Below are 21,894 nucleotides of genomic sequence, written 5' to 3'. Positions count from 1 at the left end.
AAAATTAATGGTATCTTTTTTGACTATTATAGAGCACTCTATAACCTTGATCCCCCGTCCGACCCCTTGGCACAAGCCGACCAGGCACAACAGTATCTAGATTCGTGCGCTCTTCCTCGTTTAGACGAGGAAACTAACTCTGCTCTCAATGCTGATATTTCTGCTGAAGAGATTGAGGTTGCACTAAAAACCCAGAAACCTTCAAAACCTTCGCCCCTCAACTCATTCCTCATATGATCTTTTTGTTTAACAAAATATTGCAGGGCACCCCTTTTCACACTGACTCCACGACCTCCCGCATTATAGTAATTCCGAAACCCGGAAAGGATCCCTCGTATTGCTCAAATTATAGACCCATATCTTTGATAAATACCGATCTCAAGCTTTTTTATTTTTTGCCAAAATACTGGCGTCTCGCCTGAATACTGTGTTGCCGTCATTAATAGACCCTGATCAAGTGGGATTTATTCCCGGCCGCCAAGCCTCGGACAACACCAGATGTATTGTTAATTTAATTCATCAAATAAACTCGACGAAAACACCAGCGATTGCTATGGCGCTAGACGCCGAAAAGGCATTTGATCGCATCTCTTGGCCCTTTTTGTTTTCTACTTTATCTACGTTTGGCCTCCATGGTCATTTCATCACTGCAATAGCGGCCCTCTATTCTAACCCCTCATCTATGGTCCTGACCAATGGATTAAGCTCGCCTCGGTTTAGTTTGAAGAACGGTACTCGACAGGGCTGCCCTCTCTCACCCCTACTTTTTGCTTTATGCATTGAACCTCTTGCAGCCCGTTTTAGGCTCAACACTGACATTGGGGGTGTTACTGTGGGGCAGAGCTCGTATAAAATATCTTTGTTTGCGGATGACGTGCTCTTGACTCTTTCTAACCCTCTGATTTCTCTCCCTAATCTACAGAAAGAATTACTCCTGTATGGTTCCCTCTCTGGTTACAAAATAAATCATACCAAATCTGAGGCCCTCACATTTAATGTTCCATCCCATACTTATTTGATTTTAACCTCCTCCTTCCCCTTTCTCTGGAGGCCCTCGGCTATCAAATACCTTGGCATATTTATCACTAAATCCTACACCAGCCTATATCAGGCTAATTATGTTCCTATGATTAAAACTCTCACTCAAGACCTAGATAATTGGGATCGATTATTCATTTCGTGGATTGGACGGATTAACGCCCTAAAAATGAATTTCCTTCCCCGTATTCTTTACCTGTTTCAGACCATTCCGATAATGGTGCCCCGAGTGACTTTGGCTTCCCTGCAAACACTGTGCAACAAATTTATTTGGGCTCACCGTAAATCTCGATTAAGACGAACACTGTTGACGAAGAGTGCTACCTCAGGCGGCTTGGGATATCCTAATCTTCAGGCTTATTTTAACGCCCGTCACCTTAACCACATATTGTCCTGGAATTCCCCCCAAGGGAACAGAAAATGGGTCGATATTAAGAACTCAATATATCAGGGTATCCCACTCGACTCTCTTCTGTGGCTCCCCAGGTCCTGCAGACCAGCCTCGGCCTATTCAGTCCCCACGATTAAATTCACCCTTGGATTGTGGGACAAACTCCGCAGCACCCATAATCTCTCTTCATACCCCTCACCTTTATCACCTATCTGGGGTCACCCTGCCTTCCCCCCAGACAGCGAACGAAAAATAGCGGCCCCATGGCAATCTCAGGGTGTCACGAGATTTATCCATGTTAAAAGCCACTCAGCACCGACCTCTTTTGGAGATTTTCAAGAACGCCTCAGTATTCCATCCTCGTGTCATTACCATTATATTCAAATTCTTAGCTTTCTTAAATCACAACTTAAAATTACTCCTTTGAGACCACCCACCTCCTTTGAACATATGTGTCTACTTTCGATTGGCAAAAAGGGGAATATCTCTACAATATATAACTCCATTTTAACTCCAGATCCTCCTACCCGTGAACCCCATGAACTGGCTTGGGAATCAGATCTCTCCAATCCGTTGGAAGATGATCAATGGGAAGAAATTAGATTGCGCATTGCTAAAGCTTCTATTAGTGTGGAACTTAGGGAAACATGTTATAAAGTCTACACCAGGTGGTATCTGGTCCCCTCCAGACTTCATTCCATTTTCCCCGCGACCTCGAATTTGTGCTGGAGACTCTGTGGAGAGGAGGGCACCTTTTTCCACGTATGGTGGACTTGCCCCTCTATTCGCCCCTTCTGGAACACAGTTGGAGCACTTATTGCTCAAACTTGTGGGCATAACCTAGATCTCTCCCCTGAAATTGCTTTACTTCATGCCCCCATACCGTCACTACCCAAAACCCAAGACAAGCTTGCTATGCAATTCTGCATGGCGGCTAAATCTCTGATCGCTAAATGTTGGAAAGACCATAAACCACCCTCCAAGGCTTTACTGATGACCAAGATTAATTATGTAGCCAATATGGAGTACATTACAAGACTGAGGAATAACACTGTGGCCCAATTCCACAACATTTGGTCTCCATGGTACCTCGCGCGCTCTTTATTAATACCCGGACTCTGCTAGTACCTCTGTTATTTCCTCCTCTATTGTCAATGCAAAGGACTGTAGCCAACCTCTCGCTTCCCTACATGTAATTTTTTCAACGTTCCCCTTCTATTCGTGTACTTTTTCTTGCTCCTTTTTTTTTCTCTCTCACCTTTCCTCTTCTTTCTCTTTCTTGCTTTTACTTTTAACAAGATTTTTCTCTGTTTTGGTATAGATTCTATACTGTAAATGAAAAATAAAATGAGACTGATCATGCACACGTTTGGATTTAAGCAGGGTGCATACTGCTATTACTTGATAGCCTATATTGTCATAGAACTGTATATTTCATTCTGATGTGGTATGTAAAAACTTTTATCTGCATGTTCAATATCTTAACCTGTACAACTTTGATATTGTTTTGGTTACTGATCACTCTCAATAAAAACTCTAACTTTAAAAAAAAGAATACATTGTATTTCTAGGCTCTGTCCTGAGTGGAACAAGCAGAGAAAAAGGTATTTTACAAATACACATAATGTACTGCGCACTATGTACAAAACGCACTTTCAAAAGTGAAGTCGTTTTTAATTCCGGAACATTTTTTCTGTTCACTTACTATACACAACAATGAATGTAAGGACCTGCTTTGAATAGGCAGTAAGCCATTGGGCTAAACTCATTAGAGATGAATGGACTTGTCTGAAAGCTTTTACTACACAATACATTGTATGATCTTCAATGAGTTCAACTGAAGGAAGTAAAGAAACACTTTAAACTGCAGTAATAAATTAGTGAACACACACAAAGGCAGCTGAGAAATTCTGTTTCAATAATCGTATCACTTAAAATCAACCCATGAAAGAGCGTCCTAATTACCAATGATGTGCAATTAACTGTAAAAGTTATTAGGCTGGAAATGAATTTAGCAAATTTTGCAGAATGGAAACAAAGTGATATGTTTACAATTCCTTGTTTAGTGCTAGCAATGTTTTTCTAAAAGAGTGTAGTTACTGTATAGTCTCAGCAAATGATCCTTTATTACTTAGGTCTGCAAACTCGGTCCTCATTACCCCACACAGTGCATGTTTTGCAGATTTCCTCACAGAATCGCAAGTGAAATAATTAACTCCACCTGCGGACCTTTTAAAATGTGTCTGTGAGTAATTAATACACCTGTGCACCTGCTGGGTTGCCTGCAAAACATGCACTATGTGGGGTCCTGAGGACCGAGTTTGCATTAAAGGGGCAATCACTTATAAGGCATGGTTTTGCCCTGTAAGTGTTTGCCCCTTTAAAAAAAAGTTTGAGACCGGCATCCCGCACATCCAGCGATCTTGGACTCCATTACATCCCGCCGTATGTTTCTCTATATACATCAGGCATTCCCAACCGCGGTCCCCAAGGCACACCAACAGTGCAGGTTTTAGTGATATCCAGGCTTGAACGCAGGTGACTTAATTAGTAGCTCAGTTATTTTGATTTAACCATCTGTGCTGAAGCCTGGATATCACTAAAACCTGCACTGTTGGTGTGCCTTGAGGACCGCGGTTGGGAATGCCTGATGTACATGAACCCTGCTGAAAGCATAAACATGCACTAAAAATACAACTGGCACGCCCGTATTTTAGCTGCCACTCCCTTTCACCTCCGACAAACGGTCCCTTCTGGTCAATTACTCTGCAAATAATTCCTCACTAAGATCAGTATCGTAAAAGTACCTTAGTATGTTCACAGTACGATCGTGGCACATCTGCGAACTACTGATAATCGTTTAGTTGCGTGAACATCATCATTGCTTACTTATCTGAATCAAACCCTAAGAATGCAAAATCTGATATCTGTCATAAAGGATCATTTATTTATGTCCAGCAAGTAATGTCATGAAAAACTATGAGGTCATTCATGATAAACAATGGACACAATATTGTTTTGCACCACTGCACCTAGACGGCCCCTGTGCTCCCATCAAGGTGCTTGCTTACTCTCCACTCTTGGGAGATGGCTTTGTATACTCAAAGTGTGCCTGTGGCTGCAGTAATGGGGACAGATCTCAACAGGTGCAATGTGCCAAAATGTAACTGCCAAATAAAAAGCATCACCTCTCTAACACTTTTCTGTCTCCTAAAAAACGTTGCCCTTATTTATGCTTGAAGATTTTTTTTGCATTGGACAAAGTGCACCTAGGAATTAGGATTTCAGTCAAGATAGTAGAAGAAAATGGAAGAAGCACAATGTGTAGCCAAGTGGAAATGTATGTGCGTGCCGTCACACAGCAAGGAACATCTCTAAAAATGTGCAATGTTCATTCCTTTATCCCATTTTAATAATTGTTCTTTATAGGGTAAAATGTCATTTTTGCATTGCTACACAAAAGTAGGTGCACCAGTGCGTCCACCTTCTACTTTGCAAGAAATTTAGCCAAATCTCTTCCCTTCAGCCAGAAATGCTATTTTGCAAATGACTTTTTGCTCTACTAATCCATATTCTTTGGTGGAAATCTAGACAGTAATTTCTTAAATTTATTCCTAAATATCATGCACTGGTGATACAGGTTATTTATTTAGTTATTATTTTATTTACAGGTATGTCATAGTATAGTTCTAAACAGTGGGTAATGTGCAATAATAGTATACTTCCCAATAGTAGTGCCAGGGCCGGTTCTACCCCTTGTGGCGCCCAGTGCGAGAGTTTCCACTGGCGCCCCCCCCCCCCCGTGGCAAAACAGTTAGTGTGCGGGGGGGCTTCATAGGGGAGGGGCGTGGCCAGTTATGCTCCCAGTAGCTGTGCCCCCAGTTGAATTGCCCCTGTAGATATGCCCCCTCTTTATTTGCCCCCAGTATTTGTGCCTCCTCTTTATTTGCCCCCAGTAGTTGTGACCCCTCTTTATTTGCCCCCAGTATTTGTGCCTCCTCTTTATTTGCCCCCTGTGGCTGTGCCCCCTCTTTATTTGCCCCCTGTGGCTGTGCCCCCTATCGCCGCTCTCACACACACACACACACACAAAAATAATAAAAACAATACTTACCACTGCCCCACTCCTGCTTCCCGACTGCTTCTTCTTCTGCTGCTGCTGCTGCTCCGTCAGTCTGGCCGCCCGCTCCTCTCTATGGGAGAGACGTCATGACGTCTCTCCCATAGCGCCGCACAGACACTAGAGGTCAATACTGATCTCTAGTGTCTGTGCCTGGAGCCGGCTGCAGCGGACGCCCACACAGCCCACAGCGTCTGCTGCAGCCGGGGAGCGGGGTGCGGGCAGGTGGCGGTGCCTGCGGGGTGACTGCGGCCGCGACCCCAGGCCGCAGCGCCCCGGGAAAAGGCACTGCTTGCCCGCACCAAGATACGCTCCTGAGTAGTGCTGGTAATATGTAATAGTATACTTCCCAACAGTGGTGCTGGTGCTATGTACAGTTATAGTATACTTCCCAACAGTGGTACTGGTGCTATGTACAGTAACAGTATACTTCCCAACAGTGGTGCTGGTGCTATGTACAGTAACAGTATATATACCAACACTGGTGCTATGTACAGTAATAGTATACTTCCCAATAGTGGTACTGGGGCTATGTACAGTAACAGTATATTTCCCAACAGTGGTGCTGGTGCTATGTACAGTAATAGTATATTTCCCAACAGTGGTGCTGGTGCTATGTGCAGTAATACTATACTTCCCAATAGTGGTGTTGGCAATATGTAATACTATACTTCCCAACTGTGGTGCTAGTGCTATGTACAGTAATAGTATACTTCCCAACAGTGGTGCTAGTGCTATGTACAGTAATAGTATACTTCCCAACAGTGGTGCTAGTGCTATGTACAGTAATAGTATACTTCCCAACAGTGGTGCTGGTAATATATACACTAATAGTATACTTCCCAACAGTGGTGCTGGTAATATGTACAGTAATAGTATACTTCCCAACAGTGGTGCTGGTAATATGTAATAGTATACTTCCCGACAGGGGTGCTAGTGCTATCTACAGTAACAGTATACTTCCCGACAGGGGTGCCATCTACAGTAACAGTATACTTCCCGACAGGGGTGCTAGTGCTATCTACAGTAACAGTATACTTCCCGACAGGGGTGCTGGTGCTATGTACAGTAAGAGTATACTTCCCAACAGTGGTACTGGTGCTATGTAATGGTATACTACCCAATGGTGGTGCTAGTGCTTTGTACAATAATAGTATACTTCCCAATAGTGGTGCTGGTAATATATAATAGTATACTTCCCAACAGGGGTGCTGGTGCTATGTACAGTAATAGTATACTTCCCAACAGGGGTACTGGTGCTATGTAATAGTATTCTTCCCAATGGTGGTGCTAGTGCTTTGTATAATTATAGTTTGTACAATAATAGTATTCTTCCCAATAGTGGTCGGTGCTGGTAATATATAATAGTATACTTCCCAACAGGGGTGCTGGTGCTATGTACAGTAATAGTATACTTCCCAACAATGATACTGGTGCTATGTAATAGTATACTTCCCAATGGTGGTGCTAGTGCTTTGTACAATAATAGTATACTTCCCAATAGTGGTGCTGGTAATATATAATAGTATACTTCCCAACAGGGGTGCTGGTGCTATGTACAGTTATAGTATACTTCCCAACAGTGGTACTGGTGCTATGTAATAGTATACTTCCCAATGGTGGTGCTAGTGCTTTGTATAATTATAGTATGTACAATAATAGTATTCTTCCCAATAGTGGTGCTGGTATTATATAAAATAGTACAGGCCTGACCAACCTGTGGCTTTCCAGCTGTTGTGAAACTACAAGTCTCAGCATGCCCTTCTACATGTTTGCTCTTAGGAAATGCTAAAACTGTGTCAGAGCATGCTGGAATGTGTAGTTTCACAACAGCTGGAGAGCCACAGGCTGGCCAGGCCTGTAATAGTATACTTCCCAACAGTGGTGCTGGTGCTATGTCCAGTAATAGTATACTTCCAAACAGTGGTGCTGGTGCTATGTCCAGTAATAGTATACTTCCCAACAGTGGTACTGGTGCTATGTAATAGTATACTACCCAATGGTGGTGCTAGTGCTTTGTATAATTATAGTATGTACAATAATAGTATTCTTCCCAATAGTGGTGCTGGTAATATATAATAGTATACTTCCCAACAGTGGTGCTGGTGCTATGGCCCTCATTCCGAGTTGTTCGCTCGTTATTTTCCTTCGCATCGGTGCGATTTTCCGCTAACTGCGCATGCGCAATGTTCGCACTGCGGCTGCGCCAAGTAAATTTGCTAAGAAGTTTGGTATTTTACTCACGGCATTACGAGGTTTTTTCTTCGTTGTGCTGATCGTAGTGTGATTGACAGGAAGTGGGTGTTTCTGGGCAGAAACTGTCCGTTTTATGGGAGTGTGTGAAAAAACGCTGCCGTTTCTGGGAAAAACGCGGGAGTGGCTGGAGAAACGTGGGAGTGTCTGGGCGAACGCTGGGTGTGTTTGTGACGTCACACCAGGAACGACAAGCACTGAACTGATCGCACTGGAAGAGTAAGTCTCGAGCTACTCAGAAACTGCAAAGAAAAATCTTTTCACAATATTGCGAATACTTCGTTCGCAATTCTGCTAAGCTAAGATTTACTCCCAGAGGGCGGCGGCTTAGCGTGTGCACTGCTGCGAAAAGCGGCTAGCGAGCGAACAACTCGGAATGAGGGCCTATGTCCAGTAATAGTATACTTCCCAACAGTGGTACTGGTGCTATGTAATAGTATACTTCCCAATGGTGGTGCTAGTGCTTTGTACAATAATAGTGTACTTCCCAACAGGGGTTTTGGTGCTATGTACAGTAATAGTATACTTCCCAACAGGGGTACTGGTGCTATGTACAGTAATAGTATACTTCCCAACTGTGGTACTGGTGCTATGTAATAGTATACTCCCAATGGTGGTGCTAGTGCTTTGTATAATTATAGTATGTACAATAATAGTATTCTTCCCAATAGTGGTGCTGGTAATATGTACAGTAACAGTATACTTCCCAACAGTGGTGCTGGTGCTATGTACAGTAACATCTGGTCATGCTATGTGGTGAAGTGCATAGTATTCATAAAGCATGTAGCTGTTCCTTCCCAACACCCTCATCTAAGAAGACCCTTTCAAAATTAGATTTTTATTGAAGTTTGATAAAGAGTACAACAGGAGGGGGGATACATAAAAAAGAAAAAGGGAAATTGGGATGGGGGGGGGAGATACAGTCACATAAATACAAAGGTTACAAGATAGTCTGCCAACACAAGTTCAAACAGAAAAATTACATACAGATATATTTATATTCTGGTCAGTAAGTTAAATCTATTATACAGTTGTAAAACATAAAACGAAAAGGGGAATGCCCAAGAATGATCAGCGGTAGAAGGTAATATAGAGGGTCTATCCTATGGGGTTAAGAGACCTATATGTATACCAAGGAAACAAGCGGACTAGGTGGTTTGACTGGCGAATGGAATAGGTCAAACCTGCAGTCTCAAATTCGTAATGGGATTGGACTGCGCTTTCGACAGCTGCTAAGGTGGGAATTTGGGATGTGCGCCATTTTTGTGCTATCAGCTACTTGGTTGAAATTAAAATATGACCCATCACATATTGATTGTTTGGAGGAAGATCGCCTTGGAATATATGAAGAAGAGCTAGTTTAGGGAGCAGGGTCACTTTTACATATTAATGTAGTTCTTCTTTTGTTATAGTTCTTCATTTGCTGATCTGCTGATAGCAATCTAGGGTTCCAGTCTGACGCCTTTTTGGGCATCCCCCACAATATGGGCAATTAGTGGTGCTGTTTATGTAACCTTGAAGGGAGTGATCAGTAGTTACTTTTGCCTACCAATAATAGTGCTGAGGAGCCACAGCCTTATTCCCACTATCATCCCTACCAGGCCTCGGATGCCAAAAGTGCACAGGGACACATATACTTTTGAGAATTCTAATGAGATGACACTCACTGATTTATAGGACATACAGCAGCAGTGCACCGTAGCCCTCTCCTTCAATTCACACCCTAATAATTTCCACCCCTGGAGATGAAGCAGTGCAGTGAGTTGTCCATGTAAGTAAATTACATACATCAAACAGTTCTATATGGCATCGTATTCATTGGGAGCACTACCATGTGCATAATATTGTCATAAGTAAGTGAGCATTAAAGGGGGAAACTATAATAAGGGGGGAGACTGGGTGGGGCATAATATGGGGTAATATTGGGGACATGCTGATGAGGGGGATATTGATGATGTGAAAAAGCCCCATACACCTTATACGAGAAAGTGAAAGATCTCGCTTAGAAGGGCCGATCTGACCGTGATCTTTCACAAACTCGACCAGTGTGTACACTTAATGTCGTTAACGATGCGTGCTCCCGCGCATTCTTAACGACCCCCTCCCTCGTCTGAACATGTACAGACGAGGGAGGTCCTCGTTAATGCCAGTCATGCTACAGATGCAGCATGGCCGTCGTACCCCCACTGTCGCTCCTTTCCCCGTCGGCATTGGAAAGTGTGTATGCACTTGCCGATGCTGGCTCCCTGCCGGGTCCCCGCCACCACCAATATCGGCGTCGGCTGGGATAACCTAGTATCTACTGGGCTTTAGACATACCCCTTGCAGGTGCTAAATACTTCCCTCTGCACTGAGTATACGTCTCCAGATTGCCAGGGTTCACACCCTACTGCAGTGGTCATTACATCCTAAACGAGTATCAGAATGTTTTTCAGTGCACCCCTAGGTCAAAAGTTTCTTATTGAAAAATTCAGAAAGAAATAACGAGATTTATGGTAAGAACTTACTGTTGTTAAATCTCTTTCTGCGAGGTACACTGGGCTCCACAAGGCTTAACATCGGGGTGTAGAGTAGGATCTTGATCTGAGGCACCAACAGGCTCAAAGCTTTGACTGTTCCCAAGATGCACAGCGCCGCCTTCTCTATAACCCCGCCTCCGTGCACAGGAGCTCAGTTTCGTTAACCAGTCCAATTCAGTAGCAGGTACCAGAGACGACAATCGTTAGTAACCACAAACACCACACTCTCACTACAGGAGAGGGTGTCAGCGGCTAATGCCATACCAACCCAAAGAAGCCAAGTGTGTCAGGGAGGGCGCCTTGTGGAACCCAGAGGACCTTGCAGAAAGAGATTTAACAAAGGTAAGTTCTTACCATAAATCTCGTTTTCTGCTGCGGGGTACACTGGGCTCCACAAGGATTAACATCGGGCATGTCTTAAAGCAGTTCCTTATGGGAGGGGACGCACTGCAGCGGGCACAAGAACCCGGAGTCCAAAGGAAGCATCCTGGGAGGCGGAAGTATCGAACTCATAGAACCTTATGAACGTGTTCACTGAGGACCACGTAGCCACCTTGCACAATTGTTCAAGGGTCGCACCACGTTGGGCCGCCCAAGAAGGTCCAACAGACCGAGTAGAATGGGCTTTGATGGTAGCAGGAGCTGGCAGACCAGCCTGTACATAAGCATGTGCAATCACCATTCTAATCCATCTGGCCAAGGTCTGCTTGTTAGCAGGCCAGCCACGTTGTGAAATCCAAACAGCACAAAGAGAGTATCAGACTTCCTAATGGAGGCAGTTCTCTTCACATAGATACGGAGAGCCCGTACCACATCGAAAGACCGCTCTTTGGAAGACAACTCAGGAGAACTAAAGGCCGGAACCACAATTTCCTGATTAAGGTGGAAGGAAGACACCACCTTGGTTCTAAGAACCGCCCGGTCATGGTGAAAAATCAGATAGGGAGACTTACAGGATAAGGCACCCAAGTTCGAGACCCTTCTAGCTGACGCGATAGCCAGCAAAAACAAAACCTTAAGGGAAAGCCACTTAAGGTCTGCAGACGCAAGAGGTTCAAACGGAGACTCTTGCAAGGCCTCCAGAACCACCGACAGATCCCAAGGGGCCACGGGTGGTACATAAGGAGGCTGAATCCGCAACACACCCTGAATGAAAGTATGAACATCCGGTAGGGAAACCAAACCGACAAGCCAGAAATGTGAACCTTGAGGGAGGCCAGATAAAGCCGTGTTGTACTAAGCTTGAAAACGTCGTGATTATGAGATGCGCACCAAGTAAAGTAAGAATTCCAGACCCTATGGTAAATCCGAGCAGAAGCAGGCTTACGGGCCTTCCACATAGTTTGAATGACCGCCTCAGAAAAACCCTTGGCCCTCAACACAGAAGCTTCAAGAGCCACGCCGTCAAAGCAAGATGGGCCAAATCCTGGTAAACACAAGGGCCCTGAACGAGGAGGTCTGGTTGTTGTGGAAGTAGAAGGGGATGACCTAGCAAGAGAGTCTGGGCCACGCTGGAGCGATCAGAAGTAGGATTCCTCCTTCTTGCTTGAAGTTCCTTATTGCTCTGGGCAGGAGTGACACCGAAGGGAACACGTACGGCAGCCGAAAGTTCCATGGAATTGCCAGAGCATACACGAACGCTGCTTGAGGATCCCTTGTCCTTGCTCCGAAGACTGGAACCTTGTGATTGTGTCGAGACGCCATCAGGTCCACATCTGGAAGGCCCCACCTGTCCACGAGAAGTTGAAAAACCTCCGGATGGAGGCTCTACTCTCTGGAGTGTACGTCCTGACGACTGAGAAAGTCCGCCTCCCAGTTTAGGACCCCCGAAATGAACACTGTGGATATGGCCGGCAGATGGCGTTCTTCCCACTGAAGAATCCGTGACACTTCCCTCATTGCCATGTGGCTTCGAGTGCCGACTTGATGATTGATGTACGCCCCCGTGGTGGCATTGTCCGATTGTACTTAAACAGGTCTGTTCTGTATCAAATGCTGGGCCAGGTTCAGTGCATTGAACACCGCCCACAGTTCCAGAATGTTTATTGGGAGTTGAGACTCCTCCTCAGTCTACCGACCCTGAAGGGAGTGTTGTTCCAACACCGCGCCCCAACCTCTCAGACTGGTATCCGTCATCAGCAGGACCCATTTGGATATCCAGAAGGGACGACCCCTGCTCAATAGATGGTCCTGAAGCCACCAGCTCAGTGATAGGCGGACCTCTGGAGACAAGGAGATCATTTGAGATCTGATCCGGTGAGGCAGGCCATCCCACTTGGCAAGAATTAACTTCTGCAGAGGGCGAGAATGGAATTGAGCATACTCCACCATGTCGAAAGCTGACACCATGAGACTAGCACTTGCATTGCTGAATGTATCGACACTTGCGGATGAGATAGGAGGCATCGAATCCTGTCCTGAAGCTTCAGGACTTTCTCCTGAGACAAGAACAACCGCTGGTTGTGAGTGTCCAATAATGCTCCCAGGTGCACAATTCTCCGAGCAGGAACCAGGGAAGATTTCTTCCAGTTAACTAGCCACCCGTGGGCTTTCATGAACTGGACAGTCAGATCTAGATGACGCAGGAGAATTTCTGGGGAATTTGCCAGGATCAACAAATCGTTCAGGTACGGCATGATCCTGACCCCTTGACGGCGGAGTACAGCCGTCATTACCGCCATTACTTTGGTGAAAATTCGCGGAGCCGTTGTCAAACCAAAAGGTAACGCCTGAAATTGGTAATGAAGTTACCCACCACAAACCTCAGGTACTGCTGATGTGACCTTGCATTAGGAATATGCAGGTAGGTAACGCCTGAAATTGGTAATGAAGTTACCCACCACAAACCTCAGGTACTGCTGATGTGATCTTGCAATATGAATATGCAGGTAGGCATCCTGTATGTCCAGGGAGACCATATAGTCCCCAGGCTCCAAGGCCAGAACAATAGAGCGTAGAGTTTCCATACGAAACTTGGAGACCCTCACATACTTGTTCAAGGACTTGAGATTGAGAATGGGCTGTGAGGACCCATTCGGTTTCGGGACTAGAAACAGCGGTGAATAGTACCCCTTGCCTCTCTGAGCCAGAGGCACCTGTATTACCACTCCTGTGGGTAGGAGGGATTGTACTACTGAATGAAGAGTATTTGCCTTCACCGGGTCCAAAGGGACGTCTGTCAGGCAAAATCGATGAGGGGGACGTTTCTTGAAGGATACGGCGCAACCTCGAGTGACGACTTCCCTTACCCAGGCATCTGAAGTGGTCTTGAAACCATTCCTGGGCAAAACCTAGAAGCCAACCCCCCACCCTGGGATCCCCCATTGGAAGGCCCGACCCATCATGCAGCAGGCTTGTCAGTTTTGGAAGCAGGCTGACGGTCAGCCACAATCTTATTGAGGTCTTCTCCAAAAAGAATGTCTCCCTTAAAAGGAAGCACCTCCAGGGTTTTCTTAGAATCCATATCCACAGACCAAGATCTCAACCAAAGGATACGTTGAGCCAAGATGGACGTAGTGGCAGCCTTGGCCGCCAGCACCCCAGCATCGGAAGCCGCCTCCTTAAGGTAAAGAGAAGCCATGGCAATATATGAGAGACATTGTCTGGCATGATCAGAAGTTTTGGAAGGTAGCTCCGCCTCCAGCTCCTGAGCCCATGCTTCAACAGCTTCAGCAGACCATGTCGCTGCAATGGATGGTCTATGCACAGCCCCTGTTAGGGTGTAAATCGCTTTCAAACAACCCCCTACACATCTATCCGTCGGTTCCTTCAGAGAGGTGACGGTAGTCACTGGCAGAGCTGAGGAAACTACCATGCATGCACCATGAGAATCTACAGGCAGAGGAGTTTCCCAATTTTTACATAGCTCCGCAGAGAGAGGATAGCGAGCCAATAGTCTTATGCGGTGTGAATTTTGTTCCCGGATTTTCCCAGGATTCCTGACGTATGTCAGCCAGGTGTTGAGAATGAGGTAAAACTTGTTTAACCACCTTCTTACTTTTAAATCTGTCCGGATTTTAAGAGACAGCCGCAGGCTCAGGTTCATCAGAGACTTGAAGAATGAGCCTGATAGCCTCAATCAAATCAGGGATATCCACTAGTGACTTTCCTTCCCCATCAGAAGCATCAGAGTCAGTGCCTGTGGGGTCAGTATATGCACCATCCTCCTCAGAGGATGTGTCCGGAACAGCGGTGGATTGTGAGGAAGTAGCGGCCCGTTTAGAAGACGTCTTAGTCTTAGGTGGGCGAGAGTGAGACTTATTTTTAGTCAGCGATCGGTTCAAGTGCTGTAACAGATGAAATTTGATCTGCCCATGGCGGATTGACTGCAGGGACCATAAACTGCTGCACTGGCATAGGAGGTCCCACAGGGGGGCGTAAGTTTTGTTACCAGCGTATTTAATAAAGTGGAGAAGGAAGCCCAAGGTGGGTCATTATTAGCCCCCGGTGCTACAGACCCACTGGGAGGTAAGGAACCCCCAGAGCCTGAACTCTCTGCTGCCATGTTTTCCTCAAAAATGTCTGCAGGATCACATCCACGCAATGTGGTAGAAGCCCCAGTTCCGTTGCCCTGTGTAGCTGACATAACGATAAGCTGAATAACAGGCAACCTAGTACAATATTAGCAGCAATATATCTAGCAAGAACTCCCAGTGTAGTGTGTCAACACAAACCAGAAATCCAAGAGATATACAGTATGGTGACTATAAATCACAGCGAAAAATACACATTAAGTATATCTTGTGAAACACCTATATTAGTTAATAAACCTGACGCACTTAGCCCCCTCAGGTTACAGAATATAGGAGTAGCAAGCTGCGTGAAATACACGAGATGGAAGCCACGCAGCAGCTACATGCACACACACATATAGTCACAAATGTACAATGCAGAAGTTATACCAAACAATAAAACTGCAATGGACTAGCAATACAAAGTAATACTCAGTATAGCTATACATACAAGTTGTGCTCATAAGTTTACATACCCTAGCAGAATTTGTGATTTTCTGGCCATGTGTCAGAGGATATGAATGATAACTCACAAACTTTTCTTTCACTCATGGTTAGTGGTTGGGTGAAGCCATTTATTGTCAAACAACTGTGTTTACTCTTTTTAAATCATATTGACAACAGAAACTACCCAAATGACCCTGATCAAAAGTTTACATACCCTGGAGATTTTGGCCTGATAACATGCACACAAGTTGACACAAACGGGTTTGAATGGCTAATAAAGGTTAAAGGTAACCATCCTCACCTGTGATCTGTTTGCTTGTAATCAGTGTGTGTGTATAAAAGGTCAGTGAGTTTCTGGACTCCTGAAAGACCCTTGCATCTTTCATCCAGTGCTGCACTGACGTGTCTGGATTCTGAGTCATGGGGAAAGCAAAAGAATTGTCAAAGGATCTGCGGGAAAAGGTAACTGAACTGTATAAAACAGGAAAGGGATATAAAAAGATATCCAAGCAATTGAGAATGCCAATCAGCAGTGTTCAAACTCTAATTTAGAAGTGGAAAATGAGGGATTCTGTGGAAACCAAATCACGGTCAGGTAGACCAAAAAAATTTCAGCCACAACTGCCAGGAAAATTGTTTGGGATGCAAAGAAAAATCCACAAATAACTTCAGCCGAAATACAGGACTCTCTGAAAAAAAGTGGTGTGGTTGTTTCAAGATGCACAATAAGAAGGCATGTGAAGAAAAATGGGCTGCATGGTCGAGTCGCCAGAAGAAAGCCATTACTATGCAAATGCCATAAAGCATCCCACTTACAATACTCCAAACAGCACAGAGACAAGCCTCAAAACTTCTGGAACAAAGTCATTTGGAGTGATGAGACCAAAATTTAACACACAACAACCATAAACCATAAACCATAAACGTTACATTTGGAGAGGAGTCAACAAGGCCTATGATGAAAGGTACACCATTCCTACTGTGAAACACTGAGGTGGATCGCTGATGTTTTGGGCATGTGTGAGCTACAAAGGCACTGGAAACTTGGTCAAAATTGATGGCAAGATGAATGCAGCATGTTATCAGAAAATGCTAGAGGAAAATTTGCACTCATCAGCCCGGAAGCTGCGCATGGGACGTACTTGGACGTTCCAACATGACAATGATCCAAAACACAAGGCCAAGTCAACCTGTTATTGGCTACAGCAGAATAAAGTGGAGGTTCTGGAGTGGCCATCTCAGTCTCCTGACCTCAATATCATTGAGCCACTCTGGGGAGATCTCAAACGTGCAGTTCATGCAAGACAGCCCAAGAATTTACAGGAACTGGAGGCTTTTTGCCAAGAAGAATGGGCAGCTTTACCATCTGAGAAAATAAAGAGCATCATCCACAACTACCATAAAAGACTTGAAGCTGTCATTGATGTTAAAGGGGGCAATACACGGTGTTAAGAACTGGGGTATGTAAACTTTTGATCAGGGTCATTTGGGTAGTTTCTGTTGTCATTATGATTTAAAAAGAGTAAACACAGTTGTTTGACAATAAATGGTTTCACCCAACCACTAACCATGAGTGAAAGAAAAGTTTGTGAGTTATCATTCATATTCTCTGACAAATGGCCAGAAAATCACAGATTCTGCTATATATGTAAACAGTAGATATAACAAAACACAGTAAATACTGGATGTATATCACAGGGTGTTTGTACCACACAACCCTGACTGTATGCACTATTTCTTAACTAACACTGTCCACTGACAGGTAGAATACTTAAGTGTCCTGTAAAATGCACAGCGCTGACGAGCAGGCGGCTTTACAGAGGAGGATTTGCCCAAGCAGTCTCAGGAACAGCGCAGCTCCATGTAATGGCGGCTGACAGGGAGTGAGGGAGAGAAACGCAGCTCCAGGGTGGGAACATTTACCCAAATGGTACCCTGGGGCTGTGGCAGGGGCTACAGGTCAGGCCTTATCCCCCTGCTGGCTTCTCCACTGGGCGCTGCGGGCTGCAATGAAACGGGTTTTAACAGAGACAAAAACCCCACCTGTGCCCTGTGTCCCGGAGGCTAGTGGAGCGGCTGCCCCTTACAGTGTCCACGCTAGCACGCATGGCCCGCCTCCCACAGCCGCACTGGATCGCGATTACAGCGGGCCAAAGAGACCCCTTACCTCCCCTTTGAACGTGGCCACGCAATAGCGGCAAGTGTGTGACTAACCGAGAAGAACACCGGAGCCTCCACTGTAGTTACCCGGCAACCAGGGCGCGGGAGTATACAATGCCGCTGGGGGAGTGATGGAGCTGCAGCAGGGGATGTCTGACTGACATCTAACACTGCTGCAGCCCTTGAAGTCTTCAATTATTCTTTTTTCTTCTGAAAAATAGCTTTTCTTGGGGCTGCAGGAGCAGCCCCCCTGTTGTATGCCTGCTGACTGCATGGCACCAACTTACAAATTGAGCGGCGCTGTGCATCTTGGGAACAGTCAAAGCTTTGAGCCTGTTGGTGCCTCGGATCAAGATCCTACTCTACACCCCGATGTTAATCCTTGTGGAGCCCAGTGTACCCCGCAGCAGAAATCAAATTAAGTCACTTGTGTTTATATGTCATCCTTAGGTTCAGTTATGTGGTGAGGGACAGGATTCACTACTGTCTGTCCACATATTGGGCAGCCACAAGCACTGGCTTATGTATATTACAAAGAATACCATAAATAATTTTAATTGGTCCTAGACCACCAACCCAGGGGCACCCCTGCAGTTACCTCGAGGTACCATAGGGTGCCTAGACACACAGTTTGAGAACCACTATCCTACTGAAATGCGCTGTACACACAAATGAAAAAAAGACATACATAAAACAAGCCCATTAGTGCTTATTGCTGATCACTAAGCTCCATGACTGTTAAAAGAGAGACAGGCTGAAGATCACATACAGTATGTGCATACTGTGACTATTGATCCATTTGCAGATGATTCATTAGCCAGGAAATGGAGTTGAACTGTCCTGGCAGCTCACCAGATAGAGTCACTCTTTCCCCAAGTGATTCCTGATCTCTTATCCAATTCTTCCTTACCATTATGGCATGCAGGTAAGTGGGTATTGTACTGGAAAATGCTTGTATATTTGGCACCATTCACATAACAAAAGTGGATGCCTGTCACGTCTAAGCCAGATGTAACATTCATTTTTAGTGGGTTTCAGCCATTTAAAAGTAAATGTTTGTTGAACAGTGAGTAAATTGCAGGCATTAGTTTCAATATTAGCAGCAATCTCCTCTTCTCTTATTACCTTTATGAGGAAAAATGAATCAGTGAATAAAATCATTAGCAAATGTAGCACATCTGGTGTTTGGAATTTCAACATTCTCTGAGGCTTTAACCCCTTCATTACTGGAAGTCCCCCACAACATAGTTTTATATGAGTAAAAGAAATATTTTTATTTAGGGGACAGCTCATGCTACTCATAGGGAGTGGTACTGTACATGTACTGTTCATGCTACTCATAGGGAGTGGTACTGTACAAGCACTGTTCATGCACTCATAGGGAGTGGTACTGTACATGCACTGTCCATGCTACTCATAGGGAGTGCTACTGTACATGCACTGTTCATGCTACTCATAGGGAGTGGCACTGTACATGCACTGTTCATGCTACTCATATGGACTGGTACTGTACAAGCACTGTTCATGCTACTCATAGGGAGTGGTACTGTACATGCACTGTCCATGCTACTCATAGGGAGTGGTACTGTACATGCTACTCATAGGGAGTGGTACTGTACATGCACTGTCCATGCTACTCATAGGGAGTGGTACTGTACATGCACTGTTCATGCTACTCATAGGGAGTGGCACTGTACATGCACTGTTCATGCTACTCATATGGACTGGTACTGTACAAGCACTGTTCATGCTACTCATAGGGAGTGGTACTGTACATGCACTGTCCATGCTACTCATAGGGAGTGGTACTGTACATGCTACTCATAGGGAGTGGTACTGTACATGCACTGTTCATGCTACTCATAGGGAGTGGTACTGTACATGCACTGTTCATGCTACTCATAGGGAGTGGTACTGTACATGCACTGTTCATGCTACTCATAGGGAGTGGTACTGTACATGTACTGTTCATGCTACTCATAGGGAGTGGTACCGTACATGCACTGTTCATGCTACTCATAGGGAGTGGTACTGTACGTGTACTGTTCATGCTACTCATAGGAACTGGTACTGTACATGCACCGTCCATGCTACTCATAGGGAGTGGTACTGTACATGCACTGTTTTGCAGCTGTGTTTTTTAGACTTGAGTTACCTCTGTTAGGCGTTAATCCTTTATTCTAGTGGTTCTCAACTCCAGTGCTCAAGGACCCCCAACAGGTCATGTTTTCAGGATTTCTATCTGTAGAAACAGGTGGGATAATTAATGACCCGGCAAAATAGATCAACTCATCTGTGCATGTTTAAAGAAATCCTGAAAATATGGCCTGTTGGGGCACTTGAGGGTTGGAGCTGAGAACCCCTGCTTTATTCTAATCACTAAGCATTTATTTGCTCAATTCCACATTTAGGAAAGGTATTTTATGTTTATTAGTTGGAATTTTGCCCCCCGCAGTACTCCCACTGTCAGTTTTGTTTGCTCAGTATTGTGCCTTTATTTTTGTTCCACCTACTGCTACGTAACTGTGTTCCTCAACCATGCCACAGGGTAGAATGCATTACACTGCTGTCATCCATACCTCACAACTTTGCTGCGGACCAGGGAGGGACACTATCGTGCGCAGAAGGCGCGCTCCCAAAGTTAGGGGGCATGAGCTATCAGAAAGGGGTGTGGCCTCATGACAAGTGCTGTAATTGCAAGCCACACCCCCGTCTTCATCATTATTGGGGCATGAACAGGGCTCAGAGAGCTGCTGGTCATGCCCCCTGTCCCTCTCTGCCGTGCATTCTCGCAGAACATCTATTCACCGCTGCTCTGCTCAGAGCAGCAAGTTACAGGGGGGATCTCCCAAATTCCCCCCTCCCCCCACCGTGGGACACTGCGACCCAAGGGTGGGACAGCGGGACAGACCGTAAAAAACGGGACTGTCCCGCCAAAATCAGGACAGTTAGGAGATATGGTCATCCCAGCTATGTGCATTATGATTTCTGTAAAATGTGCCATTCAAAATGTACAAATAATAGTACAGCAAAAGCAGCCTGTAACTCCGGAGCTTCACACCTCTGCAATAGCGCCATTTTCACTGCAACTTTACTCACATCTAGAGACCTACTCATCCAGTAGCTACATGTACTGTATATCCTTTATGGGGTAGTACATGTCTTCTTTCCAATGTGAATGGTAGCTATAGCCATCATGTAAGTGTGTGTCCATACACTGCTATAAAGTAAAAGGGACTCGGTCACAACTGGGAAAGATGCTGTGTGCGTGTTATTGTTGCTTGTAAAGGGACTCGGTCACAACTGGGAAAGATGCTGTGTGTGTTATTGATGCTTGTAAAGGGACTCGGTCACAACTGGGAAAGATGCTGTGTGTGTTACTGATGCTTGTAAAGGGACTCGGTCACAACTGGGAAAGATGCTGTGTGTGTTATTGTTGCTTGTAAAGGGACTCGGTCACAACTGGGAAAGATGCTGTGTGTGTTATTGTTGCTTGTAAAGGGACTCTGTCACAACTGGGAAAGATGCAGTGTGTTATTGTTGCTTGTAAAGGGACTCGGTCACAACTGGGAAAGATGCTGTGTGTGTTATTGTTGCTTGTAAAGGGACTCGGTCACAACTGGGAAAGATGCTGTGTGTGTTATTGTTGCTTGTAAAGGGACTCGGTCACAACTGGGACAGATGCTGTGTGTGTGTGTTATTGATGCTTGTAAATTACCTTTACTCTTCTTTAGGGTTTAAATAACTAATAGGAAAATCTATCAGAGGTCCATTTTGATCAAATCTCCTATTTTTAAATAATTTAGCTGTTTATTTGCAATACACCTAATCTATTAATGTAAAGCTCCACATTTTAAAAGCCTCCATACATATCCCAATCACAGAAATATACACAGTAATTGGTAGTTACCTTATCATGTAATATAAATAGTAAAGTTTAGAAATGTGACACATGTAAAAGATTCCTCACTTTCATGGTTCATTTAAGACATAAATGAGAGAAAAAGGCAGATGTTTAATATAATGTACAGGGTACATACTAAACTGCCAGACGGCTGCCCCAACAACTGGACTGTGGATGTACCATTGTATGCATGCCCACAGTCAGGGCTGGATTAAGGTCCTCATGGGTCTGGGGCTGAAAATGATCAAGGGCTATTGTGAGAAGTTGAGTAGATGTGGCTAAAGTAGTGTGGGTGTGGCCAGTGACATATGGGCGTGTACACTCCCTACACTATACATTATAAGACCCAAAGGGGGTCATTCCGAGTTGGTTGCTCGTTGCCGATTTTCGCAACGGAGCGATTAAGGCAAAAATGCACATGGTACGCAGTGCGCATGCGCTTAGTATTTTAGCACAAAACTTAGTAGATTTACTCACGTCCGAACGACGAATTTTCATCGTTGAAGTGATCGGAGTGTGATTGACAGGAAGTGGGTGTTTCTGGGCGGAAA

The 21,894-nt window shown here is 45.0% G+C and overlaps 1 protein-coding gene across 3 annotated transcripts in view; it reads right to left on the bottom strand.

Moving 5' to 3' along the window:
* The window catches only part of MMP17 (matrix metallopeptidase 17), a 241,210-nt gene that overhangs the window by 143,825 nt on the left and 75,491 nt on the right, over positions 1-21,894 (bottom strand). The window contains exon 1 of one of the 3 annotated variants that reach the window (XM_063964659.1): positions 19,595-19,678. The exons of the other annotated variants lie outside the window; for them this stretch is intronic. The gene's annotated coding sequence lies outside the window, so the exon portion shown is untranslated. Of the gene's footprint in view, positions 1-19,594; positions 19,679-21,894 lie in introns of those variants that run through there. 3 annotated transcript variants of the gene reach the window in all.

Source organism: Pseudophryne corroboree, chromosome 1 (assembly GCF_028390025.1).
Source record: "Pseudophryne corroboree isolate aPseCor3 chromosome 1, aPseCor3.hap2, whole genome shotgun sequence".
Taxonomy (NCBI): domain Eukaryota; kingdom Metazoa; phylum Chordata; class Amphibia; order Anura; family Myobatrachidae; genus Pseudophryne; species Pseudophryne corroboree.
The sequence above is the reverse complement of the archived record's forward strand: the minus strand, read 5'-3'. Positions and strand labels throughout refer to the sequence as shown.